This window comes from Carassius auratus, chromosome 16, assembly GCF_003368295.1.
Source record: "Carassius auratus strain Wakin chromosome 16, ASM336829v1, whole genome shotgun sequence".
Lineage (NCBI taxonomy): Eukaryota > Metazoa > Chordata > Actinopteri > Cypriniformes > Cyprinidae > Carassius > Carassius auratus.
This window is the reverse complement of record NC_039258.1, coordinates 22,103,894-22,120,646: the sequence shown is the minus strand read 5'-3', so window position 1 is coordinate 22,120,646 and position 16,753 is coordinate 22,103,894.

Here is a 16,753-nt window from a genome sequence, read left to right as displayed (position 1 = left end):
CTATAACAGACTGTGTCATTTGTGCTGTTTGGTGTGTGTGTTGGAGTGTGAGGGTGGGTTGAAGGCCAAGGCACGAAAGAGGGCCACGATTTCACCCCTTTAGTCACCTGGGGAGAAGCCCCAGGGCGAGAAAATAAAGACTAGCAGTGGATTGGCTGAGCAGTAGTAAACCCACTATATGACCACTTTTAGTAGCTCCACCCATCATGCCACCCTAGAAGGTCTTTCAGTGCATGAGCCCTGCAGCCATTCAGTGCTCTGACGGCTGAATAATGTGCTGAAAAAGAGGATTATCGTTGCTGAATGCGACCGTTTTGGTTGTAAAGTGTTCGTAAAGACATGCTTGCGGAGATGAGCATCCCTGACTACATTCAGTGCATTCAATAGGTCTCCATGTTAAGGCAAAGGGTAAAAACTGTAAAAAAAATCTTTCTACTTAAAAATTTAACATTTAATTCAATCTGTTACTTCTCATTTAATTTGACTGAAAAACAAATTTTGTTCAGTGCAGAGCAAGCAGGCCAAAAATGCAAAAATGCAATAAAATAACACTGTAAAATAAACAAATGATTAATAATAATAATAATAATTTTACATTTATAATTTCACAAACAGTTACAAATAAACTGCAAAGTAAAAATGAAGTAAACATGAAATATTAAAATATAAAGAAAAATTTAATTATTTGTTTTTGCTTTTAGCAGCAGGAAATTATGAAACTATACTGCAAGTCCATGATAGTTTGTAACTATCCAACAATATTAGCTCTATCTCTGAAAACAAATTTATGAACAAGTTTGTAAATTAAAAATCAACAAATGTGATGTATAGTGAGAATGCTGCTGGGTCATCGAGCCATACTTATTTTTCATCCTGCATTCTCATTCACATTATTTATTATGTCTGATCTTCCACCGAATCTTACAGCTTCATTGCTCATGTATAACAACATGTACAAAGGCATATATATTAGTCAAAAGTTTCAGGCTGACTTCGTCTTTGTTTCAGAGTCCAGGTGGCATTTCATGAGTGATTCTGGGTGCCCCTTTTGTTCAGGGTTCCAGTGTGTGCCAAGAAGACTGGGTAGATTTCCATAGGCAGCTGACCCAGGAGCATGGGGCCCAATACAAAGCAGGATTTATGAGGCCATGGAGAGGAGAGGGGACAGAGCAAAGCCCCGACCAACGTTCACTTACAGATGAGACTCAGTCAAGTGTAATTTATTAATTGTATTATTGGAAAAAAACTAATTATTCCTAAAAATACTGATGCAAAATTAAACTGCATTATTAAAACGGAATATTAAGTGATGCTTAAATAAAGCATCTTTTTGTAAATTGCATTGTCAATTCTGTTTGAATGCATCCCTAAGAAAATTTGACTTTGAAAAAGTTCAACATAAATTTCATGGTGTTTACTTAAAATATGGACACCAGCTTATGTATAGAATGTAAAGAGCACAGTGATTATAGTTATATTAATTGTTATTACTATTTAATGTAACTGATCCATAGTAGTACGTACTGATAACTTTAACTCTTGAAACTCCCTTGAAGCATTAAATCCAATTTTGTACAAGCACATATGAACTAGTTATGTTCTAGTACATCCTTAAAAAAACAAGAAATAGAGAATCAATAGTTTAACTTCAATGCCACTTTTCTTTTCAGGACATAAAACACGAGGTGCTGTGCCTTTGTGGATGTTTTAGGCCTTTAGGGGGAGACATTAGCCTATGAGATGTCAGATGCTAGTCAGTTTATGCTTTTATTCCTAACTATTTACAGTACTTTTTACAGTAAATGCATGCATTTAAAACCACTTTACACTGTATGGGAGGGCTTAACTTGTTGTTACTTGTAAGATGAACTTGTGATATTTTATGTTAGTTCTGAAATTTTAGTCTACAGTGGATCCCACAGAAAGTTCACAGCTCATTAAAGAGGTCTAAATCTGATTAGATGTGAGAATTACAGCTTGTCATGTTCTTATATCTCGACACAGAAAGAGCTTGTTCTTTCTTTCCAGCCATTGCTGTGGCTTCACACCCGGCTGAGCTGGATTCATTACAGCTGTACCTTTTTAACTAGCATAGCACAAAAATGCTGGCATCATCCTTTTCCACACGTGGATTAGATTTTACTACAAAGTGCCCAATTTGTTTGTATGCTTTTAACCTCGTCAGCGTTTTATTTGAGTCAGCATGACATAACGTTTTTGAGTTTACAGTTGACTCTTAAAACAAGCTAAATGGACTTTCTGGTTAATTAGATTGGTTATTTGTATCTCTTTGACATAAGGGAAGTTTTCTCTGTTCTGGACTGTGACAAAATAATAATATGATCTTGTGTTTCTCAATCCTGTTCCTCTGTCCCTTCCCAGTACAGCCCCAAAATGCCTAGAGCTTCTAGTAACAGATCAGATAATGTTGCATTTATTCAGTGACCCCATAAAAGTATCTGGCCATTTATTCCACATGTATGAAAATAAGTTGTCTCTTTGCATTAAATATAAAATATCGAAGTATGTGGCATTTGGCTTAAAGCTTGAAAATTCAAATTCAAATCATTTACTCACCCTCATGTTGTTTCGAACCTGTGGGAGTTTCTTTCTTTTTCCCGAACACAAAAGAAGACATTTTGAAGCATGTTGATAAGAACAGTTGATGGTCCCCACAGACTTCCATAGATGGGGGAAAAACGGTTTGGTTTACACATCCTTAAAAACATATTTTTAGCAAAAGAAAGAAACTCATACAGATTTGGAACAATGTGAGGGTGAGTGAATTATGACATTTCCCAAAAGAAAGTTTGTTAGGTTTCAAATCGTAAAAAATCAGTTTATGTCTATTTTAACATTTTAAAACTCAACACATTTTTTAAGTGGTTTGTGTTATGACACAGAGTCAAAATATTCGTTTACACTCAAAGATAAGATATTTTTGATATAGTTGACAGAATTACTTTTTTTAGGCCACTGCTGCATTGCTACTGAGAAAGATTACAGCAAGATTAATTTTAATGAGCAGAAATTAATTCGCACTGGCTTCCAATAGCTGATCCCATATAATTCAAGGCATTGATGTTTGCCTACAAACCACCACCAGCTCTCAGCACTTTACCTAAAATCATAACTTCACACTTATGTGCCCTCTGGAAACTCCTGTTCTGCAAGTGAATATTGCTTCATTGTTCATTGAGGCACAAAATCACTTTCACAGACTTTTAAATTAAATGTTCCCTCCTGGTGGAATGACCTCCCCAACTCAATCCGAGCAGCTGAGTCTTTTAGCCATCTTCAAGAATCGGCTTAAAACACATCTCTTCCATCTTTATTTGACCCTTTAACTCTAGCACTCACTATTCTAATTATAAGTCTTTAATAGTACAAAAAAGATTTGCACTCTATCCATTTACTAGTCTCACATAGCCAGACCTTGAGCCTTCATTGGCAGCTTTAATTGACCAAGGCCCGGCCGTGAGGCTGTTTGACTGACATGTCAATCAACCAATCACAAACTTTGAATATTTCACATACTTTGGAAAAATCAATGTTTAGATGAATCCGAAAAGCTTATATTTAGACACAACACAACAGATTTCATCTTTCGTGAGATTTTTGGTGGCACGGCATCTAGTTTCCAGGCAGAACGTTAAAGAACGAGACACACATGTCTCCTGGAGATCCTGTATAATCTGTCCAATCTGATGAAGACTTCGAAACTCCTGAAGTCTTTCCACTTTAATGTACCATATGCATCAGACGTTCAGCCAGCGGTCTGTGGGCATGATATCTGAGGCTGAGACTATTCATTTACTGACTATTTGTTTTCTTAAAAAAACAAACAAATAAACAAAAAACAATTAACTCTTGCTTCTCTAATCTTTCTGTATTCTATCTGTCTATCATCGCTCCTTTGTTGATTTTGATTGCTTACATTGTCCTCTTATGCAAGTCACTTTGGAAAAAAGCATCTGCAAAATGACTAAATGTAAATGTACTAAAAATTTTACAATTGCGTACCTTTTAAATGCATTGCTACACACATTGGTGTTGCATGGTAGCTGTATAACTTTCTGCAAAAATAAAAAAGTCATATTTCATACAAAATATATTTTGTAGTGTAAATAAAAATGAAAATTATTTTGTGGCAGGGTGAGAAAATACCTAGATAAAAAACTGTTGTTGGGTCCAAAAGTGTACAAAAAGCTAACCTATAATTGACTATATGTACATATTACTCTCATAGGACAAAGTATTTTATAAAGATCCACCTTAAAATGCAGACATATGGATACACTTTAACTTAAAGACATTAAAGTATGCATTAACAAGACTTTAAATACAGTTGAGTCCAGTGACCTGGTTTGAACAGTAAAATAAAGCGGTGCACTGGTTGTTTCGAAAGAAAGCAAGACTTTTGCCAGAGTTGCACAGATATCTAATTGAGCAAATTATGAGCGTTTGTCAGGGGTGTGATCTGCATGAGACTGGTGATTGGACTGTCTTTTGTGACTGACAGCTTCAAGTAGATGGGGGTTTGCTTGCACAATGGGTTTTGGCCTGAAACAATAAATGCATGTAATGAAGGTTGAGCAACTGCGCGGTAGGCTGTGTTCTCATGAAACTCTGTCCATCGTACAGCCTTTATTTCCTCTGAGATGCCCCCTGCATCCTCTGCAGGGTTGAGACATCATCTTCAGTCAGTCCAAGAGTCTGTCATCACTATGATGTTTTGAAGACTATAAAGATAACAGGCTGATCTCTGGATGATTGCACACAGTGGGGTAATTAAAGGTTTGTTCTTGTGATGTAACATAAGGAGCGTAACATTATGTTGCACGGCTCTCATGTGAACTTTAAAAAGCTGCCTGCTATCGGAGGCTCACATTGTGCTCTTTCAGATAATATCTGTTTGAATACAGCGAATGCCAGTGTTGTCAGATGTGAGAGAAAAAATGCTTTGGTTTGATTTGCCAGTGAGTGGCCCTTATATCTTATTCTTTTCTGGGATATAGTCCATAGTGAGAATTAGAGAGTATTTTGCTGTGTGTTTCTGGGCTGATTTAGGCCTGATGTGGATAGGTGGCTCACAAAGCTTTTCATATTCCTCCTACCATGGAGTTGTCAGTTCAAAGCAGTAACAGAAATTAGCTAATTTAACGAAATCTGCCCCCGTTAAATTGATTAACAGGAGCATTTTACCTTTATAAGGGAATAAATGCATGCTTATTAAGTGCATGCATCTTCTTCAATGTAAAATTCTTAAATTTAACCCATGATTTCCATTAGAATAACACATTATTGGGTTGTTATCAATAAAACCAGTATCAACAAAATCCATATTTGCATTTAAATTTACATTTAGATGTATTTACTGTTTCAGTGCAGCTCAGAGGCGGCAAATTGCATAATTAAGCATGATTTTAAATATTAAAAACAAAATTATAGTTTTAATATGAAACTGAGACAACCAAAGTTCAACAAATCTAAAATTGGCTGAAAGAACGGTGGATTCTTTAGAAAATGAAGCAAGTTAATTAAATGAATTACTCACTCAATCTATTTGTTCAAAAACATAGGTTCTTATATAACAAAATAAAATAACAAAACTGCTGTTTCTCAGAGACATTGATTCTGCTTTGGTTCTTTTTCTTGGCAAAATAGAGCAAAAACACATTTGTGTCTAAAATGTAATTAACTTAATATTAACATCTTATTCATTAAACTGTTTTCACATTTGCAATAGTGCTGATATTCAGGAACATTTGTTATTTCTTAACTACATCATATGATACAACTATAGAAGACAAAAATGAGCATTTATAACCTCCATGTCTTGATTTTAACTGCATTATAATAGGTTACATTACACATGCACTCTAAATGCACATCTGCATTTGTTATTCACACAGCTGTATTGTCCAAAGCGGTTTAAGACAAGTGGTTTAGAAAATCAATGCATATTACCCCTGGTGTACATGTCTTCATTTACATGCTGAAGTATACCTCAGTGCACTACAAATCAATGACATCAGCAATATACAGCCCCCCCCCACCTTCATCAACAGAGTCGATAGGAATGACTGTGTGTGATTGATTAGTCCCTGCAGTGTGTGTCCGCACCTATCCGCTCTCCGCACGCAGCTCACATGAAGATGGGGTCAGCTTGTTCTTCTTGGAAGCAGACGTGGTGTTCTGTCCTGGGGAGGAGACAGCACGAGCTCGGGCAGTGCTCCAGGAACACCTCACAATTTTCCTGTCCCATGTCGCTGCAACCCATCCTTGGCTGGGCTCTGAAAGTGTCAAGTTTGTTTTCAACTTGTTTACACTTTAAGTGCAGCACAAAAGCAGTGTGTATATCACAAAATGGAGCGCTGTACACTTGACAGATGCCACATCGATTTGTTCAGCTTAGAAAAAAACATATTTTTAGAACTGTGCATTCTGTTCTGATCAACAACACATCCTGGTACTTCAAACTTGAGTGCTTAGATGCTAGAGATATTTATTATTACTGAATTTAACCTACATCTTATAACTATTTATAACTGGCATATATATGGATGTATCAAAGGCGCTAAAAAAAAGGCAGATAAAATTGATTGGAGAACTTCGTATTTCTACATTGTAACATTTTGTACCTCATATTTTCATGTTCATTTCAATGTGTTTCTTGCCATTTTGATAGTGAAAATTACTGAAAATTAAGTGAAATTGTTTTGTAAATTTATAAAAATAAGTGCATTTGATAATTTTCTCCTTTTGTTTTGATTTGATGGAACGTGCTGGATATACGACAAGCTTGAACGTCTCAGATATATCAGGTAGGAACAAGGTTTTAAATTTTAAGCTTCTGCAAAGTACACTGGAACAAATGGTTTGGGATTTACTTTGAAACTATTTTTCTCATTTAGAAATCGCAAGTACATTACAAATTATTACAAAGAAATGGAAAGTAAGACATTGAATTAACCATGACATTTTGAAGCAGAAAACAATTTTACATTTTCTTTTAAATGTACTCCAATATACATATATATATTCTTTTGGTTTATTTACATTTATCACAGTGTTTTGCCTAAATCACTGCTAGAGTACTAGATGATTCTAGACATTTAAATGAATGTAGTGCATTCTGGGATGATTTTTAAGTCATTTTGAAGGCTTTCCCTTTACTATCCACTCCAAATGACAAACAAATAATAATAATAATTATTATTATTATTATTTACAAAACTAAATGCATTATAGTTTTGTCTACATATCTAATTTCGATCATTTACAGTAAGCTTTCAGATTTTTAAGATCTTAAGAAGCATTTCAGTCAAGTGTGTCCAAGCTCTGCATTGTTGGTGTACCTCTTAGAGATATCGATGAACCGCTAATATTCAAGACACAAAACCAAACATGGAATCATTGTCAGGCAAGAACAAAGTATAAAGCAGCTTCCACGTGCTTCACAGAAGTCCTTCTTTTGTATGGATTTTATGTCTCCCTTCACTGAATTTGGCAGCTGCTGCAAAACCCGACATTGAAAAGATGTATCAAGATGCCAAGATCTCAGTAGCAGCTCTCAAGGGACTTTGCTCAACAAGTTGTGACAGCTAGAAGTGCAAAGAATGTTGCAGAATCTGAAAGGAAGGCTGATTTCGGTGAACAGGCTACCGAGATGGGCAAAGAAACAGTTATGCAAGCTGAGTGTGAGGCAAGAAGGATACTGTCGGCCCGCATCACTCATGCTGTGAAGATAAGGTTCAAAGCACTGCTATCGGCCTGCTGAGAGGAAAAACAGCCCGCAACCTCTCCCCACGCCTTCCAGAGGAGACAGCGTCAGACAAACAGCTTCTGTAGACAGAGCAGACAGACGTCCGCAAGGATGCTGAGAGAACTTCCTGTTACCAGACTTGTGCACCATTCAGAATCAAACTGAAAATAGCTTTTAAATTCTGATTCCTATTCTGAATGGCAAAACTGCAGTTCAAATATAATTGCATGATGAAGAATTAGAAATGAAAGTAAGAAAATTCTGGAAAATTTTAACTAGAGAAGCTAAATTTGTCAACCTTTAAAGTTTGCATGACAAATGTGATTTGAAAGTTTAAAAAAAAAAAAAAAGTTTAAAAGCCTTGAAATCTGAAAGTTCATAGGCCTCTCTGACAGACCAATATTTAAAATGCCTCCTAAAAAAATTGTGTTTTAAATATCATATTTAATTACCTCTTGTGTACCCAAGTTGGGGGAAAAAAACCCCACTTAATTTCCCACACATGGATTACATGTACTGAATTTCTTTTCCTGTCGTTACGATTTAAATTCCAGTTTAACTACTAACAGATTCACACTCATAAATTGAGATTCATCATCTCATTGAATTGTTTTTTCTTTTTGTTTGTTGATGGATGTAAACCAAAAGATAAAGTCAGTCGTATCAAATGCAAAATTTGACATTCGTTCAAATACAGCAATGTTACATTTCGTAATGCTTGAGTTAAAAACCAAAAGCTTAAAGGGATACAGTAGTTCACCTTCAGTCGGTACCCACTGACTTGGTGTTTCTCCCCCCCCCCCCCCCATACTATGGAAGTCAAAGGGGACCAGAGACTTGAGGGTAAACCGGTCCCTTCAATTATGGTCCCTTCAATTACACCTTGTTTAAAGTTTCAAAGTCAAAGTCACATTCAAATCTAACACTATATAATAGCTAACACACATTTTTAACCATACATTAGTTAAGCTCTATGTGAAAGTTGCTTGTCAACTGAAAGAACGTGTGTTGTGATGCAAAGGACTATTACATTTATTCATATGCAACACAGCATGCAGAGTCATCTATAGTTTTCTGTTTGGCATCACTGATATACCTTGGGTGAACAATGTAGCAGAATTTTCCAGGTGACTCATTTCTACCATCAGACAGAATGTGCTGTCATCCTGCCCGGTCTAAGTTCAATGATGTATTAGAAGAAACTGTGGGACATGCTGGTGTTTGTTGCCACTCACGTGTAGAATCAATACACATCAAGAAGTCACTATGTGAACCGTGACCCATTGGGTTGGTTTTCATGAAAAGACATTTCCCTCCTGTGGCTACACTAATGAATTGTTTAAAGCAATGTGAACAAAGAAAATGAAAACAAAATTAAGCTCTATTTAGAGGAAAGATGCTGACATTATGAAGGATCAAACAAAGCTTGGAAAGCATGCGGGCACTTTGGAAATCAGCCAGTACAGGAGACACTGAAGCCATAAAGTGTGGCGCTATCTGATTTCCCTAAGAGTCCTTCAGAAAGTTCAATGTTTTCTGAAGGTAAAATTTATTTAAATTACAGCTCAAAAAATCTGGATTATGTATATCGTTACCCGCTATTAGTGTTTATCAACTAATCAAGCTGGCCCACACAGAATCTACGCCCATGGAACGCACCGAGTCACATGACCTTTGCCCTTTGTGTGTCCGGTGATTAAATATTTTGGCTAAATTGATTGTGTTCTAATCTGTCAAAATGTGGTAGTCTCAGTTGCGATGTTGAGAAAATTTCACCAAGTTTAAATGAATTTGTCAGATTATCCCAACATTTAGTTTAAGTAAAAAGCATTAACAAACTGTCTCTCCTTTCCTTCAAAACCACAGCTGGAATTGATTCTATTTCAAATTCCTTAAATAGGATGATAAGAGTTTGTGAAGGTGCAATGTTATATCAATGTAAGTTACTGGACCTGGGATGCATTGACCAAAAGCATTTTCAACCATTATTTGCGAGATCCATTGTTACCAACACAGTTCAATGAGTTGGTGTTTCCCGAAATCAAAGTTCCAACAAACATTTGCGAACAGCATCACTAATGTACATGGGTGGAACTATGAATATTCTGTTATTAATTACTCACCCTTATGTGTTCCGAAGATCTTACAGAATTGGTACGAGATGAGGGTGAGTAATTTATTATATTTTTGGGTTATTGCACTAAATGAGAAAAATGTCAAGTATATATTAGAAAATTAAAAATATTTTATTTGATTCAGCATTTTTTACATATAAACATGCTACTATAAACTATAATACTATATATAAATATACTATAAACTGCAAACATAAACTATGTAACGTAAAAGAAGAATATATATATAAAAAAAACATCTCAGTATTATTTGTTCACACAATGGAAGTCATTGGTAACCAAATCAGCTTGATTACCAAAATTGGCCTTTTTCTTCTGGTTACCAACATTCTTTATTATGTTCCATGAAAGGAAGTAAGTGATAGGGGTTTGAATTGACATGAGGGCGAGTAAATGATGACAGAATTTCTCTTTTTGGGTGAATTATCACTTTTTTATTTTTATTTAATAATACTCTGAATAAAAACTAAACCTGCCTGTAGATGGTGGTAAATTCCTTTATGAGTAAGTCATTGAGTCATTCATTCACTGGATTTGTTCAAACTGCTGATTCATTCATAAATTAAGTAATTTGGACCATTGAATCATTGGTTCACCTGATTTGTTCAAAACATGAATTTATTCAGAAACTACTCACCTCTCTCTGTGTGTGTCTATATATATATATATATATATATATATATATATATATATATATATATATATATATGTCGACAGATCCTTCACAAAAAATTAGCATATTGTGATAAAAGTTCATTATTTTCCATAATGTAATGATACAAATTTAACTTTCATATATTTTAGATTCATTGCACACCAACTGAAATATTTCAGGTCTTTTATTGTTTTAATACTGATGATTTTGGCATACAGCTCATAAAAACCCAAAATTCCTATCTCAAACAATTAGCATATCATGAAAAGGTTCTCTAAACGAGCTATTAAACTAATCATCTGAATCAACTAATTAACTCTAAACACCTGCAAAGATTCCTGAGGCTTTTAAAAACTCCCAGCCTGGTTCATTACTCAAAACCGCAATCATGGGTAAGACGGCCGACCTGACTGCTGTCCAGAAGGCCATCATTGACAACCTCAAACGAGAAGGTAAGACACAGAAAGAAATTTCTGAACGAATAGGCTGTTCCCAGAGTGCTGTATCAAAGCACCTCAGTGGGAAGTCTGTGGGAAGGAAAAAGTGTGGCAAAAAACACTGCACAACGAGAAGAGGTGACCGGACCCTGAGGAAGATTGTGAAAAGGACCGATTCCAGACCTTGGGGGACCTGCGGAAGCAGTGGACTGAGTCTGGAGTAGAAACACCCAGAACCACCGTGCACAGTGTGCAGGAAATGGGCAACAGAGAAGCAGCACTGGACTGTTGCTCAGTGGTCCAAAGTACTTTTTTCGGATGAAAGCAAATTTTGCATATCATTCGGAAATCAAGATGCCAGAGTCTGGAGGAAGACTGGGGAGAAGGAAATGCCAAAATACCTGAAGTCCAGTGTCAAGTACCCACAGTCAGTGATGGTCTGGGGTGCCATGTCAGCTGCTGGTGTTGGTCCACTGTGTTTTATCAAGGGCAGGGTCAATGCAGCTAGCTATCAGGAGATTTTGGAGCACTTCATGCTTCCATCTGCTGAAAAGCTTTATGGAGATGAAGATTTCGTTTTTCAGCACGACCTGGCACCTGCTCACAGTGCCAAAACCACTGGTAAATGGTTTACTGACCATGGTATTACTGTGCTCAATTGGCCTGCCAACTCTCCTGACCTGAACCCCATAGAGAATCTGTGGGATATTGTGAAGAGAAAGTTGAGAGACGCAATACCCAACACTCTGGATGAGCTTAAGGCCGCTATCGAAGCATCCTGGGCCTCCATAACACCTCAGCAGTGCCACAGGCTGATTGCCTCCATGTCACGCCCCATTGAAGCAGTCATTTCTGCAAAAGGATTCCCGACCAAGTATTGAGTGCATAACTGAACATAATTATTTGAAGGTTGACTTTTTTGTATTAAAAACACTTTTATTTTATTGGACGGATGAAATATGCAAATTTTTTGAGATAGGAATTTTGGGTTGTCATGAGCTGTATGCCAAAATCATCAGTATTAAAACAATAAAAGACCTGAAATATTTCAGTTGGTGTGCAATGAATCTAAAATATATTAAAAGTTTAATTTTTATCATTACATTATGGAAAATAATGAACTTTTATCACAATATGCTAATTTTTTGAGAAGGACCTGTATATATATATATATATATATATATATATATATATATATATATATATATATATATATATATATATATATAGTGCCAGGCAACCCTCTTCATTGCGAGTAAATCACTCGCATATGCGACTAAATCCTAATTCTGGCGACTAAATGTCTAATATTAGCCAATGGCTAATAAATTCTCAGATTTTACTCACCAGTGTGTTAGTTGGAGGCCAAGTATAAGTTTAGCACAGATATATTTTCACTTGCGAACACTTTCTGACTGAGGGCTTCAGAATTCCACCCTTTTTTTCAGTTCATCCCAATGAATGCACAGCACACCTGTATTTAATGTACCCTAAACTCTAGCGTCTAGGGGTGAATTGACGCACTACATTTAAACAATATTCTTTGTTGTATTTTCCTGTCAAAATAACGGCGTTCCTATGGAAGTCTTCAGCTTTAAGAACTGCCGGGTTTTCCGGTAGTGGGTGGAGTTATTGTGCAAACGGCAATCTCATTGGCTAGCGCAAACCGATTATCGTCCCTGTTTTGATTTCAGCATATCAGTTCGAGCGAACTTACAAAACCTGATTAATATTAATGAAGTCAGTCTGGCGAGTGAACAAAGATATTTACTAGCCAATTTCCAAGGTGTCCGTAGAGGGTTGCCAGGTGTGTTTCTTAGGTGCTATTCACTGAGAGTTTCATTTTGGGTGACAGCAAAGCCCTTTTAAGTTAAGTCATTTCACTCAGCAGCCATCTTTGAAACAACTCTCGGGCAGCTATTGCAGTCATGCAAGTGCAGCTCCTGTCTCTTTGAATGGGGAAACATCAAGTTCTCCAAAAGCTTATGGTTAAATTCCATATTTGAAATCACCAATTAAATCTGACAACGGCTGTCTCATATATTTTGTTTCTTATGCTCAATAGCTTTAAAAAGCTTATTTTTAAGTCTAGACCAGCCAGTGCGCATGAGCAGACGACCTGTCTCACCGCATCTCAGACCGCTGACTATTTCTATCGCAGACCGAGTTTCTAACAGCAGCTGCAGAGGCATGAAGAGTTTACCAATTAGCGATTGGCTGCTTTATTTAGAAGGCAGAACTATTTTGCCAGATTGTGCATAGCAATTTCTCCCTTTCATAAGAAATTTGAGTACACTGTCTTTGTATATCTAGAGTATATGATACTAACTCAGTGGTTAAGTCTCTGGAAGGGTGAGTTTGCAAAATGTGGGCTTATGAACTGAAGAGATACTTGTACCATTATGTGAATGTGAAAAACATTCTATTACAGTTTCCTTGTTTAAACCCTAGAGTGAAATGGATCTTAATGTCATGTTTTGGTTTGTGTTTTTATATTTTAGTGTCATTCATAAGAGGACTCCTGTTAGTTGAAATGGCAGTAGAGACAAAACAACTTGCGTTGTGAGTGAGTACTGTCAGGGAGCTTTTAAATCATCTAATCCATATAAGCCCCAACGCCCACCAGTCTCTTGTGTCATAGCCACTTAATTACAATAACGATCATAAAACGTGCATCATAAAGACTCCAGCATTACTCATGGCATGCAGTCATCCAAGTTAAATATTATTAAATCTTCACTAGTTTTTAAAAAATCATTCTACTTCTGTAGAGCCAGTGCTTATTCTGTTTATTCAATGCTTATTCCCAAAACACTTCCATTGGAATTCTCTCGAAAGGCCCCCATGTACGTTTTGCTGTGCTCAGAAAGAGTAAAACGCACAACCCCAGGGTGTTTGAACTGCTGTTTATGCTCTGTCAAGTATGAACTGTAAACTAGAGCTCACTTCACTCTTTATTTAGTGTAGGGTGGTAATACAATCCAGAACATTTTGCCACAACATGAGTTAAGACCATCAACACTGTTAACAACCATAGCAAAGCTGCACTGTTATAATTTTGCATTGTGAAAACTCATATCTACAGGGATTTGGTTGGACAAGAAAACACAATTAGTTGTTACTGTTAGTTCAGCTGTGCATTAGCACTTTAAACTAATCATTGAGTAAATGTTATTAAGATCAGATCCAACACATCATAAAATGTATGTAAAATGAACCATGCAAAACAATTAAAATGCATAGTACAAAAATATTTGTCAAATATGGATTTTAATTAAAGAGAACAATGCAAGTGGAATATAAGTTTATTTATAATCAGAATTTTAATCTCAGTCATAGATTCACTTTTATATTGAGCTCATATTTTGTATACTGTAAAGGGCACGTGATGCTGTTTTTAGATCATCCTTCAACATCGTACTACGCTCTTAAGAAAGCCAATCTAAAGAAAAAGAAGTACACTTTAACATACTTTTACTATGGAGCTCCGCACATGATATTCAGGAAAAAATATTAGGCTAAATCGTGTGCACGATTTACTAATTAGTTCCCTCAATGTACTAAAATGTGCACACGATTAATAATTTGTTCCCTCGATTTGCTAAATTGTGTGCATGATTTAGTAAATGGAGGGAACGCAATAGTAATCGTGCACAAGTTTTAGTACATTGAGGGAACGAATTAGTAAATTGTGCGCACAATTTATTTATTTTTTCTTGCATGTCATGTGCGGGGCTCCGTACTTTACAGAGTATTGAATAAATGGAAATAATGGAATTAATGGAAGACTATGCTTGAATTGAAGTGCAAACTTAATGTAATGTTTTGGACACTTTGCATGTTAATTGCAATTAAATGAAAATGTATTAAAGTTTACATTTATATTACCTGGACTAGACTATAAACTGACCTTTTGATACATAAAACATTGTTAAAACTATATTTATGTTGCACTTCCCATTCAATAATCCCAATATGCTTGTGCTTTTTTGATGTGAAACAATTTGATACAATTCTGTTAATTTTATCACGAAATTCAAACAAATGTTATTTTGATGCTCTTCAATGTGGTGTGAGAGACAGTAGTGCCTCAGTTAAAGCAGCATGTGGACCCATCAAATTCTATTGAAATCAGTTGGGGGCCATGTCTCCTACAGATATGCTGCTGACATGAAGAGCACTATCTGTAATGTGTTTTAAAGCAGTGTGTTGAAATGTGATGCTGCCTATGTAGGATGTAGATAGCAAGACAGCTACTCTTGGGGCAGGCATACTGTGTCTTGTATGATTTATGGTAAAGGTTTACATAGCTTAAAATGCCCTTAGCTCTAAACCGTGTAACAGCTGACCTGATATGCACATACATACCATCTGGCAAATTCTCTTCATGTTTCTTTATTAGTTATTCCCAGCATTTTATAAAGGTCAAGGTCTTTGATGCCATTCCTCCAATTACTCTGGAAAGGGTTTGTCTTTTAGAAATAATTTTCACCTGTTCTCCAGATGTCTTTGTATGTGTCCTCCCCCACCACAGACACAAACTGAAACCTCAAACACTCATGATACACAATAGACATGATGAAATTAGATGTTTTCTACCATCATGTTAAAGAAGCATTGCGACCAGACAAAAGAGCAAAAAAACATTCGCCTCTCCACCATAATCACTTTATCCAGGGCATTGTAGTCAAGCACAGTTAAGAGACAGCCATAATGACATGCTGTATGAGGTGAGATTTGATTTGGTCTGTGGCAGACACACAGCTGATGTGACCCAGCTGGGACAAAACAGCATAGCTGTCACACTGAGGAGGTTTTCACAATCAATATTTGTCATTGTCAAACTAATGAATAGTTTGGACAGAACATGGAGACCGGATGCTTGATTGCTACCCTGATTGAATATGACACCTCTGATGCCTCAATAATTGTAGAGGTTTAAATCCATTTGACTTCAAATCTATACAGTATGCAACTTGTCAAGTAAAACATGCATTTCTGTGTTTATATTATGTAGATTTACATGCACGTCACTTCTATGAATTGTAGAGAAAGCAGTAACTTACCCTGAATTTGATCTTATTTTGATATGTATTCATATGACCTAATATTTATTAGGGCTTCCCATAAACAAAGAATAATTATAATACAAGAAAAAAAAGCAACGTTTGGGTCATTTTGACCATCCTGCACTGGGTTGAAAAAGGGATGAACCCTATATTGTCTAGCCCCTTCAGACTCTGCGTCCACTAGAATGGACATCAAATGTTTTATGTTTCAAACCCAGAAAAATGCTGATCAACCGATCAAAATAAGGCACACACAACAATGGAAAAAAATCAGGTCTGAAGGGGCTAGACTCAACATGCTGGGCTGTTAACTCAGCTGTTGCTTAAAAATTACTATACTACTGGGTTTAAATAAACCAAAAATTTTAATCATCTTTAAACATGCATAATGACTATAGTAACAACACAAGCTATAGTAACAAAGAAAGGGTGAAAATTTACTGATAAACAAGAACACTCAGAATAAATAAGCTAGGAAAAACAACAGTAATATGTATATGAGTGAGAAATAGTTTCGAGAAGAATTAAACAGTTTAGAATTCAATGAACTGTTGAATAAATACTAAAAATTAGGGAATATTAGTTGTTTTAGAAATTTCCACAAGGATACTGTACAACAACAAAAAGGGAAATTAAACAATAATAATAAATGTAAAAGCTTCCTTCGGTTCTTTAATTACTTGAGAGAA